A 15,553-nucleotide genomic window follows, 5' to 3' on the forward strand; every position below is an offset into this window, starting at 1 on the left:
TATTTACCAGAAACATTGTGAAAATATCAGTTTAAAACTTGCTTTAGTTTTGTTCTGATGAGCAGCTTCAGATCATAGTCACTGACATTTTCTTTTACCAATATTTTTACTGAAAATTGTGGAATTAGGGGAGAACTCTTAAGAATATATGCTTACAGAAGTGTTTTCACTGGAAGTCTGGTGTGCTAGGTGTTGGAAGTGGAAAGGGAAAATTCATGCGGGTGAACAGGCATCAATAAAACCAGCAGAATGAGAAAGGAAAGCTGATATTGATCATGGGAAAGCAAAAGAAAACACAGGGAGATCATATGGCTGTTTCAGGCGTAAGGGTTCATCCTTCATTCAGCTGAACACCTGGCACATGACAAACCAACAAAGAAGTGGGTGGGAAGGATGCATCTAGAACCAGTTTCCAAGTGGAAGTTAATTTGGAAATGTCTTACAATGCTTTGGGAAGTTCAATGTGTTCATGGAGCTTCCCCACTCAGAGCATATTTTTGACCTTGAAGTACACATGACCAACAGTATCAAACGATGTCATTGCACTGAAACTTCAAATATTCATGGTAACTTGGTCTAATCTGGAGTTCATTTAAGTGTAAATGACTAATTAATCTAACATTTTAACAAGGATCTGACTCTAATCCCTGGAAGTGACACTATATGCTGTGTGTGAACTATCCTAACTCAACAGAGTCAATAAAGGCAGGCGCTACAATGGCATCCAGCAGAATGGCCTCATTTCAGAGATTAAGGGAGAACATTCACATGTTTGACGGCATTCACATTTGTATTCAGCTTAGTTTATCTGGTGGCCACAAGCATACATCCAAGAGTCTTTAAAACAGAAGAAGATTTTATTTTTGAGATTCTTGGGTAACAAAAGACATTAGTCTGAGGTTTAACTTTGCACTGCCTCTTGTTGACTTGCAAAACTGAAAGTACTACTAATATCTATATATCTTTTTTTTTTAATAGTAAGGCCAAACTATTCAAGTGAGCCTATTTGGAAGAGAACCATAAAAATATTTTTTCCTACAGCAATGTTACAAGTAGAGATGGGAACATGAAGAATTGAATGATTAAGCAGCATAGTACCAAGCCTAAAATAATTATAAAAGGTAATTGCCATCTAGTAAGACAGAAAAGAATTTCAAGATTGTTTTTATTCTCATTGATTTCCTTCTGTTTTGCTGGATTCTCGTGTTGGAAAAAAGTAAAATAAGAATAGTATTTCTTTAGTCTTCTATCTATGGATCACTGTGTCTTAAGCATGCATTTTTTTTTCCATGCAAGAATATAACTTTTTAATATTTATCTATTCTCTTATACCAATCAAAATCATAGCTATTAATTATCATAATTATCATTAATTATACTGTTAAAAGTTATGTAAAATTAAGAGGTTTTTAAATATCATCTTTTCCTCATACTCGCTTGTAATTTCTTGTTTTAAGAGCTGTTCTGCCAACTGAGTGCATAATAACTGACTATATTTTTTATCTTTGTTCAGGATTTTGGATAAGTTACTACCCAGCCATTCCTCTCTATAGCAGGCAGAGATATTTTCTAGTTCTGTCTGACACAAATTTAGGTTGTTTTTTTAAATGTATCCTCCACTTGTTATAGTGTAGATATCAGCTATGTGTATTTAATTCAAAAAGCAGTTTGAACCGACACTATTATTGTGAATTTAGATGTGGAGACTTAAGGAAAAAAGATTCTTACAGAAAGCAAATTTCACCTCCAGTGAGCTATACAGAATCTTATTTGTTTTAGTGCAATTCCCCGAATAATCACAGTATTCAGTTTCTTGATATCTTTTAACCTGTTTAAACTCTAGGCCATTGCCTTCTAAGATTTTTAAAGATACAGGTGGAAAAAACCAACCCCCTCTGCTTTTTCATAATCGATGCATCATTTTGGTGAGTAAATATTAACAATGAAAGCAATTATTAGCTTTAAGAAGATTTCTCCTAGGTTATCTGATGCTTTAAACATGATTCCTGACATAGTAGGCTATGATCTCAGCATTTTGTGTATCAGACCTTACACTGTGAAAATCCTCTCTGATCTGTATAAGTGTATTCTTTATTCAGACCCTTTAATTTTAAAATCCTGTTCCGAATGCCTTCAGTTTACAGAATACTACCCAACAGTGGGAAGCCTCCTTAGCATTAGTATTATTAGCCTCTTCTTTTACATATCCTCATTTTGCATCAGTTTAAATGTACCTACTTGAGTAGAGCTGCTCTGTACTTACATGATGGTGATAACAGCATTTAACCCAACAGTTCAGCCCTCAATTTCATCTTCACGGATTGTCGACTTAGTTGTTTCCTTCTACATAACAAACTGAAGATACACAACCAGATCTTCAGGTGAACCTACTGCAAGGGTTCATGGCTGTCAGGAAGGACAGGCTTTGGCGTACTCACCCTTTATGGTACAGACTCTTGCCTTTTACGCTTTTGCACCACTGGGGGGTAGCTCTGGATCTCCAGAAACAGTACTGAAAAAATACCAGCTGTAGTCCTACAGAGTGTTGCTGACACAGTGATATTGTCAGAGGTGTGATGAAGAGTGATTTTTGTGCTTACTGACAGAGCAGACTACATTTTTCCCTGTTAAAAAGTAAGCGAATATGAGCCATGACTCATGTATATGTTTGTATTTACAAGAATTCCCTGATCATCCAGAATGGTTAAAAATTAAAACATACTTCAGTCCCTTTCTGGCAGGGAATGGCCGGGTTTCCATCCCACAGGAACTGAGATGAAGCAGAATGAGACAAAGCTAGTGTACGTCAATATACATCCCAGCAAAGGATAATACAGGATGTGGCTTGGGCACCAGTGGCTGGAAGATCTCTTGCAATTACCAGTTTAGACATAGCCCTGAAGACCATGTCTATGCCTGTTCAGAAGGAACATTGGTAGCTGTTCCTTCACTAGCATAAACCATATGTCTTGGAGAGAGGGTGAAATCAGGTATGCTAGTTTTGACATATAAACTACAACTCAGAACTGTGCCAATAGAATATATCACCTTCTGCATGTACACTGAGCCTTAAAAACAGAGTCTCTTTCCCTTTTCTCCCCTTCTCACTGCTGAACTGTTTCCTGTTCAATGCAAGGGGTTCATTTCCTACCATGTGTTTGCTCCCCTCTTGCAGATTATTTTAGAGACACAGACCCCTCATCTGATTTCTCTTTGGCAGGCTGTTCTTGCTGATTCATTGTTACTGCCCTCTTGGGATGCCCTGGGCTCCTATAGTGAGTTGCATCTTTTCCAACTGCGTTCCAATTAGGTGAGAGAGAAAGGGCTTATATCTTCTGCTATTCCTTAGACATATGACCACTGTGTAAATTCTACATATTGCCTCACTGCCAGCAGCACTCCTGAGCATGTAACTTATTTCACCTGTTTGCCTAGGCACTTTATACTGCTCTGCATAACTCATTATTTGTATTGCAGGACTGCCTGCAGCAGTAGTCTGCAAATCAGGAATTACAGCTGGAAACAGGGTGATAGTAGGAGATATAAGGGAGTGTTATAAGAAATGCAGTTGTTTTTTACTGTATTTGCAGTTGAATGTCTGGAAGCAAGCAAGAAGGAGAAGCTGCAGTCATAAACAATTTGGGAATGAAGCTCATGAACTCGAGTAATGATAAAATCCTGATAGGCAAGGTACGATAGAGACAGCACTTGAGACAGAAATATATGGCTTACAAGCTATGTAGCTATTTATATAATTTAAATAGGTGGGGGTGAATTGGTATCCCTTCATCAAGATAATTAATACTCATATAAAGGTCTGAGAAATAAATGTCGAAAGTGTTTCAGCCAAAGGCCAGAACCATTTCACTTCTCTGGGAGTATCCTGGTGTGGATTTTCACAATGGTGAAGGTAAAATTTGTCTATATGGACACATTGTAGTTTAAGCCTCCATTCAGGAAGCTGATGAATTGCAAACTGTTAAGTAGCAGTGTTTCAGTAAATCAAATAAACATCTAATCAGTACCTATGCATTATGCACAGCTACTTTGTCTTGTCAACAAAAGGATTCAGCATTTGCAGAAGCTTTTACACTCTTTGTTTTTTCTAATCAAGAAGAAATAATCTGATGGGTTCATTCCTCAATTTCTCTTGAGAACCTCAATGAGTTCTCAAGTTGTAGCCTCAACTATGTTAGTTACAATTCAATTAAGTGGAAGTCGATGCTATCTATGTTTTCTACTTATATTAGAGTTTTCAAATTATCTGTAAAACTTCACCAAAGGACAAAAAAGTCTCGGGAATTTTGAAATTTTTCATCAAAGTAGGTTTCTAGCATTTCCAGTTTTAGAATCCTGCCCCATGTTGTAGAGTTTTGACTGTGAAACCATTGAATTGTAAAACTACGATAATAGTTTTACTGCATTTTCACTGCAGTTTTTAATATTAGTTTGTTGCTTCTATAATCTCAACCGTTTGAGATTGGCTTAGGAAACAAGATTATTTTTTTGGTTTAGGAAACAAGATAAATACACAAAATCTGAATACATGTACAATATTAACAGGACAGATCAATATTAGTATTATTTATTAACATATTACCAGGTGTTAGAATTGATATGATTCCAATGAACTACTATCTCACACCAAACAGAACAGAGATGTTCCCATCCCCAGCATAATAACATCTTCATTGTAATCAATTTTTATCTGAACATCTCCATCCAAGATAGCGCTGTGCTCTCACGAGACTTCCTCTAACATTCTCTTCAGCTTCAGGCAAAACCAATAATTAATGATAAGACTTGAGTGGTGTACAGATAAGTACTAAGCCAGACTACCTCTTCTCATTTCTGCCAGTTGCCTGTTCTCTGATCTTCAGCAATTCCTCATATTGATAGTAGGTAAAATGACACGTTATGAAAACTACTGTTTCAGTCGATTAATTCAAATCTGTGGTTCCATGGGACTCTCAAGATCTTTGGTCTAAACAAAGATAATTAAGGACATTTTGGTAAAGTTTGCTCTACAGGAACTACTTCAATACATCTGTGGAAAACCTTTCAAAAATATCTATACTTTGAAAAAAGCTAAGAAAAAAAATTTTAAAGCTAAGTTCATGCTATAATCTTTTTATGATATGGTGATGTTAGTTGTAGGTATTAGTGTTGTAGCTGTGAGGGTATGAAGTCTGGGAGTAGAAAGTGTATCTTTGTTAGATAAACTTTTATACTAAAAATAATGATGTAATTTTGAAGATAAAACTTGCCTATTTTTTGTAAACTGTGTCAGTTGGTTTAAAGAAATTACAATATCACCAGAAAATCACAATGCTTAGCAGTAGAGTTTTCTATAATATTTGTAGTTGTAAATCTTCCTGTAAACATAATGCTATGGGGTAAAACCCCTCCCTGGTTTTGCTAGTGCCTTTTGGCTTGTTGGAGTGAAGCTGGATATGTTACACTGCCAGGACGTCTATCTAACTTAGAAATGTGTCTTCTTACAGCTGTACAATAAATCTTTTTCTAATGCCAGCTAAACCTATGATCTTTCATTTCCCTTCCCTTCTCTTTTCCTTTCCTGAGATTGTCCTGGTTTATTTAGATTTGAGTGGTTCTCATTGCAGTTACAATTCCAAGAATTTTACAGCACCAGTCCTTTGCTGAAATTGCAATACATCAAGGAGTTGATGGCTGCTCAAAAAAACTTTTTCTCGATTGAAAGCCTTTCTGTAGGAAACGTAAAGTGGGTTAAAATATTTCAGCAGATCAATGCTGTGGCAGTGCATGAAGTTCCAGCTATAGAGGGATTTGCAGATAAAAAGAAACAGCCAAACAATGTGCAGAGTTAAACAAGAGTCCTCAGAAGAGAAAGACTTATTTCTCGCTTCAGTAAACATGTTGGCAGCTACATTCAGCAAAAGTATAAATTTCTTGCAGGCCTTCAAAAATAGCTCATGTGGCAAACATCTCATTAGTTCATTTGAAAGACCCCAAATATGCATAAACTTCTGCAATGTGTGACAATAACAAAGGAATGGTATGACAACTCCAGCAATACTCTAGCTCCCACATCCTTTAGTCTGACAAATGGCTTGTTAAATGAGTGAGTGTACTTGCTCAGGAGGGTATAGAGGGATCTCACATGAAATCTCATTGAACTCTTTCTGCTTTTGTGAGAGGACATGGGAGTTTCAGCCACTTTCTCAAATTTAATAAGAAAGGTGATTTTTGCCTTGGGGCATTAAGAAATGCCTTCGTTTCACCGAAGTCTTCCTCCCTCACTCCATGCCAGGCCTCTGGCCATCCCGTGCCAGCATGGCTGTGCCGTGCTGCCTGACCTCACTGTGCTCTGGACTTGGGAACTCACATGCGAGTCTTCCTCCTTGCACAAGGTTTTACAGGAGTAGGTGGAAGCCTAGCCTGGATTTACAGCCAACTTTCGAAACACTAATAGACATGTCTAAACATTTTCATCTCCTGTTGTCTTTTATTTTGTCTATATAGGTATAATATATCAAAATGAGAAAAAGGATGTCTTATTAAATTACCTTAAGAAAAGTAAAAAAAGAAAAGATTTATTATACTGGTATTAGAGGCATAGTCATGATATTTATGAATGACCGTGAATGGAGGAAACAAGTAGTATCTTTGTAAACAAAAGATTCAGGAACGTATAACAGCAATGCATGAAAAGGGAGGAAAAGAAGAAAGTAATACTTTATGGGTGAAGATTTAGTTTTGTGTGAATCATACACAAGTCTGCTTTAGCTCCAGAGAAGAACTTGTGTGACTAAAAAATTCCTGGTTTTGTCCAATAGTAATCAGTTGCTTAATAAAGTAATATTTTTCTCTACAAACCCATCTCACTATTATTTGTTAAGCCCTATCTTTTGCGCAGGGCAAGAAGAAAAAAACAGAAGTATTCTAAAATAATACAGCCAATTGTGCTGTTGCTTGAATCCATTTATAGGCAATATAACTACATTCAAAGTGAAAAGAGGTGGGCTTTGTATTACTCTCAAATATGAAAGCAAAAGCACTGAGCAGCTTTTACATGGAAAGGAGGATGCTCCTTTCCATCCACTAGATAGAGCTAGGGGACTTTATGCATCAGTGCAAAGTTCTCAGTGTGACATGTATGTTTCTTCTGTCAAGAGACCTGGTGCTCCTCTCTTCTTGCCTGGAAATATAAACAAACACGTTTTCAGAACTGGGTAGGTTTTTGTGTTTGAAAGCTCATTTTATATCTTATGTTGAATCTCATGCTTGGGACAGTGAAATAAAAAATAGTATTTTCCTTCTTTTATCCTTTTTAATTTTTATATTTGCAGGATATGGCCTTGAATCCTCATATTATGCATGATCTCTCTTCATATTGATAGTGGTATTTCAGCTTCAAATCTTCTATCAGACATACCTTTTTGCCTTACCTGATAAGACTACTTGGAAAATGGGTAATTGAACTATTGAAAAACACACCTTTTGAAATCTGATGTCTCTCATTATTACAGTTTATTGCTTTGCTAGTGACCTATATATTTTACAAAAATGTGAAACTGAACATTATGTTGTGAGATTTTGTATTTTTGTAAAATGTGAATTTTGGACCTTGTAACAGTGGTTTTGCTTTGTTTTTCCCCTAGCCAATTTTCTTGCTTTCCTTAAGGAAGACTTCTGTAAGATTGAATTGGGATCAAACTAATCAAGTCTCAGAGATAAGAATCCAAAAAGTACAGCTTTCCTAATAGTGCAGCTGAGCTTGGGAAATAGATTTTTATTGATTTTTTATACTGTCTTATGAAATTTTTGAAAAAATACCCTTTGCCATTATGTTTTATTAAATTAAATAGAATGCTTCAAACTGCTCTATTTTGAAATTGTAATTGTCTCTTATATTCGACAGTGCTTTCCCGAAAATTACTACACTTGCAAAGGAAAAGGCTGATATGATATACTCACAATTAAGCAATTCACCTCTGAGGGAGGGCTGAGCCTGCAGGAGGCAGATGGATATGAGGCTTTGCCTGCAGCCAGCTGGCCTGCTCTTGTGCTCTTATCTATGAAGCTTGCTACAAGGCCATGAGAGCAATGAGGGACAGACAGAACAAAATGTAGGCATTTGAGGGAAAATGATGAATGAAATACTTGGGAAAATGAAATATTCCCACTTCACTGTATTTCTCTTCCCCCCGCTGTCTTTGAATTTATTGCTTGTGTTTTGTACAAGAACTACATTCAGATGGGATGAGAGAAAGGCTAGGCATGAGAAGGTAAGAGGGCTAAAGCCTTTTTCTGTGGGTAAGAAGAAGGGGGGAAAAAAGAATAAATGAGAAAGTTTCATCCTGATAAACAATACCAAAAGACTGAGGAAACCAAGTTCATTCTGCAAAGCCCCAGCATCCTACATTTGGGATTTTTCTCTTCCCTGACTTCTGAACTGGTTAGGTCTGGTTATCTTGCTTGCTCTAGGGATGATGCTTCTGTAAACAAGCTTGACAGGCTTTAAAGCAAGAGTTACACCACATGGAGCGTAAAATGTTGAGGAAGACAAAAGAGGATTCTAAATTAGGATGGATTTCCATATATTTCCGATCTCTGCAGTGAAAAGGGGGAATGAACCTTTCATGTTTCCCATGGTAGGTTCTACACATAGTGCGCATTCTGCACTATTTCTGGATCACAAAAGAGAAGACATATGTGACTGTTCTGTGGTAGAAATGTAGTCTCTTACTGATAAAAAAAGAGAGCTTAATTCTGTTGTTCCATGGAAAGACAGAAGTTTTGAAAACATATTCAAGTACAGTCTCACTCCTTGCATGTGGTAAGCTGGTAGATAAAGCAAAGATAACAAGAAACGGCAACTCAAGTTTGTATTCTTAGTTCTGCATCTCATATTTAAATATTTGCAAGAATCACGCTAACAAATTTGTCAGAAAAGTTGAATGTCAAATATGGTTCTGTTTCTGGTGATATCACATTATGCTTTCAACCCAGGGACTGTACCTGCCGTGAGAACCACCTTATCAGTGACTTTATTCAATAAAATATACCTAGGAACCCCAAGACAGGAACGGAACGAATTGCAATTAGTGTTACACAAATGCTTTTTTCCCATTCCTCCAGAAGGTCTGTCAGCCCAAAACTCCTTTACAGCTTTCTCAGGAATATAATTTGCTTGAAAGAACCATCTGTACATACATACACACTTTAACTTCTGACATATAACAGAAGCCGATTGAACCAAAAAGCGTAGTATTAAGCATAGTGCTAAGAATTTCAGTCACTTAAATTGGGCAGGTAGAACAGTAATTCAGGTTTTCTGCCTAAGGAAATTCACATCAGGTCTTCACTATCCTGCTAATGCATATCATTCTCATATAAGATGAGCAATGGTTTCCTGTGCGGATTTACTGACATAGCATACTCTTCTAGGAGCCAATGTGTATTTTTGTCTGTGTTTTGGTTCTCAATGATATTTAATGAATGTCCTTACTGCAGGCTCAATTGCTACTGTCAGGATTAGAGACATTCATCCCCCTTCTAAGAGGTTGAGATGGAGATCCTCCTTTCAGTGAGTGAGTTCAGTATTTATTTGTATAATTTCCATCCATTTTCTTCACAGACTTAGCGCAGAACCTGGTGCTACCAATCCTAGCAAGCCTCAGTGAGCCTACTGAACACAAACTCTTTCCACCAGTCCTAATTTCTCCATATCTAGCCAGGTATAAAAGATTTCGATATTAGCGTTGAGTGAGAAAAGCAGTGCTGATGTCCTGTCAGGCTTACCATTACATAGACTGACTGGAAATTTTACTTTCTTTAATTTTCTTTCATAAAATTTCAAATATGCCTTCAAACATTTTTCCATGTTTTTCCAATTTTCTGATTTGGGGATCAGTACAAAGCCCCAGTTTATTAAACTGTGTCTCTCAGATGACATTCTTGTCTATCTGTGGAAGAAAGTGGCAGTGAAAAGAGTATTAATTTGATATAAAGCATATTTTATTTTTGCAAAGCTGTTTTCTCAAGCTGAGGAATATTTTTTAATCTCTTTGTCTCTTCTTCAGGAATTCCTCTTTCCTTTAGATCTACATTAATTTTGAATTCTCTTAATAAAAACCAGTACAGGAATCAGTTGCTCCCAGAATTCAGCTGGAGCTGTTTTGAGTAATTTCTTTCTCCATTGAACTAATCCTGCTGGGCACCAGCTTCAGAGAAGCTGAGGCATGTGTCTGGACCATGCCAGTCTTGGTTCTTCCTTTATGAAGCGCACATCGGTCATCTCATCTTACCTTAGAGGTACACAGTGTGGGTGTCTACCTCTAACCTAGTTATCCTGGATCCTAGTCCTCCTTGATTTTGATGCATCTGAGCCGTTATAGACTTTTGGTTTTGAGTAAGATGAATTGTACCCTAGCATACTTATTTTGTCTCCATTCACTATAAAGATATCCCACAAAATCTAGCTTGAATTCAGCCATTAGTATTACAGACATCTTTATTTGGACAGATTAATCCTACTCATCTAATCTACCTGTGTATTTTATGTTGATGCAATAAGAATAATGTCATTACACTCAATTGCCAAAAGCAATATGTAAAAACTCTGCTGGTACTATTTCAGCTCCAGCAAACCCTATTTAGCACTTGTTCATTACTGAATTATCCAGTACATATGTAAGATACAATAACTTCCCTTATAAAGCCAAATGTATTCAGACTGGAGACCTGATATTTAGATCAATAATGGCAATCCAAACAAAAAGTGTGTTTCTTTTTAAATTATACATGTCCTGTTACATTATACTCTTCTGCATGTTGCTGGAAAAATGCCAGCCAAGACATTAACAAAACAACAAGTTTCAAAATCACTCTATTTTTCAAAACTCAAGTTGTCAGCTGAGGAAAGCACTAAGGGGTACTTTTCTTCATTAGGTTATGACCAACAACTTATCCTTGATATTTATAATGATTTGCAGTGTCATACAATTGATTGATCTTCAGCAAACAGCAAAGAGTGCTTTGATTTGCTTATGTGTATTTTCTGTGGTAGTTCAGGAAAGATAAATATGTCTAGGCTTTTGCAGAAAGTAAAAGTGTTAATGTGTAGAAATGTGCCAGAAGAAGGTATTTTTATCTTTCACTGTACCTTCGTTCAATTTTTTTAAACTTTACACACTGATAAACACAGATTTAAAGATCTGTATTTATGTTAAATGTCTAGAACATGAAACAAGGTACCAAAATCTTAAGTGGAATTCAAACTTTTTTTCTTTAAAACAAAAACCGATGAAGGTATCTAAATAACCATGCAATATGCAAGTTGCTGTTAGCACTTCCTTAATTAAAGTGTTCATAACATTATGGTAGCAGTGGTATAGAAGTCTCTGTTGAAATTATAAAAATTTTTGCTCATCATGTTTCAGCTCTGTTTTCTTATGTGCTTGGGAAAAAAAAGTTCAGTTACCTCTGTCACTCCACAATGCTTGAGTATGGCTCAATGAATCATTATAAATATGCAATATTTAATCCCTGAAGAGTGAGTATAATGTTTCTCTCACAAGTACAGAAGATGCATTACAGGTTTTGAAGGTTTTCTTTTTTTTAAGGTGACTGAAATGTACATTTCATAGAGATGACCTGTTTTATTTGTTCTGTCAGGATTCATTGCAATTTTTTAATTCAAACAAATGAACTTTCAGAGCTTGGCATTTCGTTGTGTCTGGGTGAGGCAAAGATGAGGTAGGTAAAAGAAACAGAGGGTGGGCTGAGGACAATCTGTGTTAGGGTTTATGCTATCCAAGTGTTCAAACGTCATTGTCATAAAATGGACAGCAAATTAACTGTCCACTTTCATTAAGACAAAGTGGTTTGTAAATGACAGCTGCTGCATTCTTCTGAATATGCAAATACAGACCAGTTCAGGACTGTGGAATTCAGCTGGAATTCAGTGGCCTGTGCATAAGAGGAGAATACGTACAACTTATTCTTTTAAAATTCCATGAAAAGATCTTTTTCACTTTCCCTACGTTTTTCATTCCAAGAAATTGCAAAGTGAGACATGAGCTGTACTGTGTATTCATAGCCAGTGCTATGAATAATGAATCAAAAGCCTTAGAAGAACTCACTTTAGTGGCTGGCTTGCGTGCAAACTGAAGACAGAGATGTAGGATTCAGGAAGATTAATGTCAGCTTTCTCTTCTGACCAAGACTATTTCTCCTTCAATGCATATGTTTTATACCTTCTATTCCTGAGTATTTCTGGGACACCCGTTACCAAATACATACTTTATCGAGTAGCCATAGGTATAACACATCAATGTAGTGGCCATGTAATGCCACTACTACACATTAAAGTAACATTTGCTTTATACTTAATTTCTGTTATACTAAAATGATGCTAATTCTTATCTTTTTGATAATATTTATTTTCTTTTTGATAATATTTATAATAAAAATAATAAATTAAAAAAAAAATGAATTTGGCTTTGAAATATAATTTCTTCTTTTTAATTTTTTTCCACTTCAGTCTGAGTGCAAGTCTCATATGGAGGGGTGAAACTATGGATATATCTCATATGTATGAATATGCTAGTAATTCTACAGTTCTCACTCTGTAGGATATAGTATTGTAGAATTCAGATGTCAAAATCCAACAAAACTTGTTATTTAGCTCAGCCATTAGCCAGAAGTATTAAAATTGCATGCAGAAGCCCCTTTACAGGAGATTATTTTATCCAGTTGTGCATTTTTCAGTTGCTTGGATTTTTAAGTCAAAGTACAATTAAACACCCAATTCTTTCCTCATGTGAATGTAACCAGAATGCCAGAACTTTTGATGTTGCTGTATTACGAATTAATGTATTATAGTATTTGAGATTGTAAGGAAGAATGGCATTTATAACTGGATTTTTCAGTACATCAGGTAATGAATAGATCTTTTGTCTAGGGATGAAGAGCAGCAGAACTAAACTGGCAAGCAAAATGTCTTAATTACAGACGAAGTTTTTCCTTATGACTGACTGTCAAAAAGAGATTGTGTTCAAAATAAAATAAAAAATTATTATTAATTATTTTGTAGAAAGGTTGGATGTTAGTACTTTAAAAAAAAATCTCATCTTTGAATGTTTCCTTTACATTTATTAAAGATCAACTTTCTGAAAGTAAATTATTTCTAAATAAAAACTCCTTATATTCATCTAGTACTCTGGATTGCAATTACCAGCAGAACATACAGAAGAAGCAAAATTAGTTTGTGTTTGTTTCTGGCCTCTGTAGATTTAAAATATTACCTTGGTTTCAGAGATAGTGTAATTTCTAGTTTCTTTTTTTTTGTATGACAGAATAATCACAGAAAATGTTTTGTTCTTCTTTCAAGCATTCCTCTTAAAAACTACTGTAGAATAGAAAGATATTTTAAGAGACAAGGTCTAATTGTCTGTTAACTACCAAATTGCCCCAGAGTCTCTAGGATCTAAGATGTCAGTAGAGATCTTTTTTTTCTGTGTTTTGGAGGCACTGGAAAGTTTCGTCTGTTCACATGAAACTGTTCTATAAGGAACGATTCAGGTAAGAAGTTTTCCATATCAATTTTGATCCCTTTTTAATATTTCATTTTCTAAAATTTAGTTATCTTTCTTGTTTTGTTTTTTTTTTATTTGTTTGTGTGTTTGGGTTTTTCTGGATCTGATTTATTTATTTATGTATTCTTCTACCTGGTAAATACTTAGGCAATTTTTCACACACATTTGATTTCTGAGTTAGAAGCATGCTTCAGATTTTCCTCTAACTAATGCCTCTGTTGGGCTGACTGTGCCCTGCTGTAGAAGTGGTTTGTCGCTAGAGTAAAATGAAGATCTTGCTGTAATATCTTCTCTTCAGTTTAACCTGTCTATTCTACACGGTGGCTACTATCGTGTATCCATGCTGCACCAGATAGCCAAGAGCTGATGTTCAAAACTAGCAACTGAAACCCATTCTGTCCTTACAGAAGCCAAAATAGTCATAAACCTTTTAGCTTCTTTATAAATCAACAGTGAATAACAGGTGGAAAATGTGGTATTTCAACGAATTTTAAAAAATAGTAACTACTAAGCATATGGAGTCTAGCTGTTTGCAAAACATACTGTATAATTTTCTCAAATTGCTCTGCCTGGCAATGGTTTTATAATGAGAGCTTCTGTTTTCTAGAGCTTTATACCCTCCATATTCTATTTTTAACCTTGCCACTGCTGATCCTTTTGAGCTAAGAGCCTTTATTTATTTATAGATGTAAGTGTGGTCCTGTATCCTTCTCTGTGGGACTCAGGCCTCTGAATCAGTGTAGCAATAGATCATTTGTGTCATGGAGAAAAACTGCCCAACTTCTGTGGTTTAAGCCAAAGTAGGATCAAGGTGCCTTATGGATTTATTAATGACCCAGTTAACTGGCAATCAGTGAACTATACATTCAGGATTGATACTGGTGACACAACAGATAAACCAGTCCCAGAGTCCTGAAAAATGTTAATATAGTCCTGCAGATTTCCCCAAATCCTTCTGCAAGTAATGCATCCCCAATCCCATATTTACATGCACACTCTGGTGGTTCACGTGCCCTTCCCTCTGCTCTGCGTGGGTGCAGGTCCCCTGGGTGTCCCTCATGGACAGGTGCCCCACATGGTCGTATGTGCACACTAAGGAGGGGTGCCCTGACACGACCCTTGTGCTGTGGATCACTGTCTGTGTGCAGGGCACTCTTACACCCATGGGGAGCTACTGGGCCTGGCCCAGGCAGGGATGGGGGTGCCGCAGGTGATGCATGGCAGTGCCCAACTGGGGTCATTAATCGTTCTCCAGCATCAAGGCCTCTCCCAACACTTTCTGCAAATTCCTGTTTCTTTTACATTGCTTTTCAGCTAGTTTCAATAGTGTCTTTCTAATATCATGGTTACTGTTTAATCTAATTAATGGTTGTCCTGGAGTTCCTCCTTAGTGATGTACAGCGACCATCATCAGTTTGGGGCAAAGGCTCGCCCAGATGGGTTTGTCTGTCCCAGCACACACACTGTTACACACTCATATACTGTATTGGGTGCAGGATTGTCCTGGGTTCAGCTATAGCAGTCATTTTTCTCCTTCTTAGTAGCTGTTGCAGTGCTGTGTTTTTGACTTTCAGCCTGGGAACAACGCTGATAACACTGATGTTTTTAGTTGTTGCTAAGTAATGTCTACTCCAATCAAGGACTTTCTCAGTCTCATGCTCTGCCAGGGAGGAGGGGAAGCCGGGAGGAAGCAGAGACAAGACACCTGACCCAAACTCGCCAAAGGGGTATTCCATACCACAGCACGTCATGCCCAGTATATAAACTGGGGGGAGTTACCCGAAAGGCCCAGATCGCTGCTCGGGTAGGGCTGGGGATCGGTCGGCGGGTGGTGAGCAATTGTATTCTCTCCCCTTGTTATTTCCCTTATCATTATTATTATTGGTGGTAGCAGTAGCGGTTTTGTATTATACCTTAGTTACTGGACTGCTCTTATCTCCTCCCCATCCCTCCGGGAGCAGGGGGAGGAA

The sequence above is a fragment of the Strigops habroptila genome, chromosome 6 (assembly GCF_004027225.2).
Source record: "Strigops habroptila isolate Jane chromosome 6, bStrHab1.2.pri, whole genome shotgun sequence".
In the NCBI taxonomy this organism is placed as follows: domain Eukaryota; kingdom Metazoa; phylum Chordata; class Aves; order Psittaciformes; family Psittacidae; genus Strigops; species Strigops habroptila.